Source organism: Leptonychotes weddellii, chromosome 11 (assembly GCF_054177405.1).
Source record: "Leptonychotes weddellii isolate Sample4059 chromosome 11, ASM5417740v2, whole genome shotgun sequence".
Taxonomy (NCBI): domain Eukaryota; kingdom Metazoa; phylum Chordata; class Mammalia; order Carnivora; family Phocidae; genus Leptonychotes; species Leptonychotes weddellii.
The window spans coordinates 29,188,935-29,192,184 of record NC_138379.1 but is presented as its reverse complement, the minus strand read 5'-3'; the positions used below and the strand labels follow the sequence as shown (position 1 = coordinate 29,192,184).

Here is a 3,250-nt window from a genome sequence, read left to right as displayed (position 1 = left end):
TAGTGTTGTGGGGCTAATTATCAGTGAAATCAATGTCCTGAATACCAGAAATATCCTATCTTGAAACTTTGCAAAAATAAAACAACAAATAAATCATGTGTTTATTTTCTTCCCTTGTGGAGTAGGGAATAATTGTTTGGTCAATATAATTGATATGTCATATTAATAATTAACATTCATTTTGAAATGTAGTACTAACAACCACATTTTCCCAATGCTGACACACTGCCTAGAAAATAGTGTGTCCTTATAAATATTGGCATGCATGCATATATTAAAGAAGAACTCAGTTCTCCAAATGTTATCTTCGGGCTATATTATGGCTGTAGAATTTTGAAATCTACACACTAGCCTTTAATAATTCAAGCTATCCTTGTGTTAACTATTTTAATAACATCATAAACTTCAAGCAGATATTAAGCTTATAATAATAATAAAAAAGTACTCAAAAGTGCTCAGTAACGTTTTTTCAGATTTCCATAGTTTTTATGTACCATCCTTTTTCCAAACTCTTCCAAGTTCCCATACAGGCAGGATACCATATTACATTTAGTAAATTTTAGTAATGCTACAAAACAGTTCACAGGGAAGATAGCTGATTCCCTGGAATCAGAGTCCTAAGTCTTCTGTCTTGAGGACTTCATCTGCATCTCTCAGAGATGCATATGCCTACTGTACATGTGTGAGAACATCATTTAATCACTAGAGATTTCTCTGAGTCAGACAGGCCATCTTTGGCAACCATACATTGTTTCTTGTAGGAAAAAAAAATCTCCTTTCATTTTAAACCATGTAAAGCTGCAGGAGTAATCTAATTTCAGGGGTTTGTTCTTCAGATAGGAAAAAAATCCAGTAGGTGGTTTTGAAATCATATGGCAATTATTTTGTGAGACAATCAAATTGTTTCACAAATGTCATCTCATCAGCAGTCACATCATCTCATTGAGGTAAGTCAAAGAACAATTTATCCCTATTTTTAAAGGTAAAGAGAGATTAACTAAGTGACCCAGCTGGAGAGCTGGAAATAAACACTGTAGCACCAGCTCTGTATAAGAGCAACTGACAAATGACTACATGACAGATAGGTTGAAGAGTCTTAGTAGTTTATACAGTTTATTAAATTTATCCTGGCATCTCCACTTACAAGTATAAAATGGGCTTAAAATGAAATCTGAACTGAAGAGTTGGGTTTTGTTTTTTATTTTTGTTCAAGATAGTTTATTCTTACTCCTTTGTAAACTTCCTCTCATCTGTAGATATGACTAGACAGGAACATCAAGGTAACACTCTAAATCAATGAAATGAACAACATATGAACAGAAAATGTTCCCAGTGAAATTCAGTTTTATAGTAAACTTCATTGTTCACCATATTAAAATATAATATTAAAAATGTCTTCATGTTGTATACCTTACACTTACACAATGTTACATATCAATTATATCTCAATAACGCTGGAAATAAAAAGAATGAGAAAGTTTTCTGATTTAAAAAAAAGAAAACTTCAAGAGATGATGGTGGCACTTTGCAGGCTGTTACTGGCTATTCCGTGGGGGCTGGGCAGCTGCAGTTGTGGAGTAATCACGGGCAAGAGACTTTAGGGTCTGCTCAAGGTTACCTAATAAATGCAAGAGCCACAGGAACTGAAATTTTTAACAACTTGGAACTACTAGGTCTCGATTCATTTACAATTATTGATGGAAATCAGATCAGCAGAGAATGCTGAAAACATTATTTTTTCCTATAAAACAGCAGTGTCAGCAAGAACTAAGCTCAAGTTGTGGAACTCTTGTAAGAATTAAATAACAATGTATCTATTAAGTTTGTGGAAGAGAGTTCAGAAAACCCAAGCAATGACCATTCTTTTTGCTGTAGGTTTACTATTGTGCTTGCAACTAGGCTCCCTGAAAGTATACTATTACATTTAGCTGAAATCTTCTGGAATTCCCACATCCCCCTTTTAATGTGTAGGCTATATATGGCTGGTTGGCTATAGGAGGATCATTATAAAAGAACATCGAGTAATAGAATTTTACTCAGATAATGTATTAGGAGATCTACAACTAGATAAACCATTTCCTGAGTTGAGAGAACATTTACAGCCTTACAATTTGGATCATATTGGGGGGTGGGGGGAAGGCCCATAGCCATACTCCACTGATTGCTATAGCTAAATATTTAGCACAGTAGAATAATGGAACAAATGGATGACCACCTAAAATGTGTAAGGAAAAAGAGAACCTCAGAGATTTGATTAGACAAAGGATTCTAAAGAATGATACTGGGGCTCCATAAGATGAAGATAATTTTTAAGAAGCTTTTAAAAATATAAACACAGCAATAAATACAATTCAGATCCCAATCAATACTAAAGATATAATTAATGATGATTGTTGCATAAATATCAGCAAACAGACTCCATCTGTTTGGATTTTAGCTTATACCTGAAAGGGCTTTGTGGCCAAAGAGGACCAAGGATACTTACCTGTTTGAGGCACAATTCCCTATACAACTGCAGATTAGGGTGCACCCATAAAGCTGCAAACCACTTACTATTAAAGCAAACAAAGATGCTTCTGCTGTGGTAATCATATTGACAAAATGCTGCAGTCCACAGGCCAGGCAAGAGACGCCATTACAAAGTAAGAATTAAAATTATTCTGCAGCAATCCTCCATTTCTTCGAGTTTTAAGATATACATCCTTAACTAAAGAATATGGTTTGAACATCATTAACGAGGATGAAATTATTTCCAGTTTGGACATTCCAGATAATGGGACTGTGTTGTACTTAATCGTATGGGCTGTTAAAATATTTCATTAACAACATGGCAGACAACCAGGGGTACTTAAACTATCAGACTGAAGAACAACTTCCTTTAGGAATACAGGTATTCCATTTCACCTGTAATGGTGAAAGATGATTATGATTACAAATTTTGCTAATGGGGAGCTGTTGAGTCACATGATGACTGCATTCTTTGGAAGAGCTGCTGCCCAAGAGTTTAATCACAATTACCACTAAACCCTGTGAATTTAATAACACAATTATGTCAGCATGTCACAAACTTCAGCATCCTTCTGTTTATAAAATAAGCACCCTATGTAGTGTGCTTATGACTGAAACTGTAATTGTCTTCAGATTATACTCTAGTCCATAAAAGTCTCCTAAGGGAGAGCTGTTAAATTGTTGTTTCCTTAATAAACATTTTTCTCATTTACAAAAGGAAATATGTATTTCAAGTGATTCT

The 3,250-nt window shown here is 34.6% G+C and overlaps 1 pseudogene; it reads left to right on the top strand.

Annotated features, from left to right (window-relative positions):
* The first annotated feature begins 911 nt into the window (after positions 1-911).
* LOC102727253 (NEDD8-activating enzyme E1 regulatory subunit pseudogene) lies at positions 912-3,024 on the top strand (annotated as a pseudogene).
* Positions 3,025-3,250: the final 226 nt, after the last annotated feature.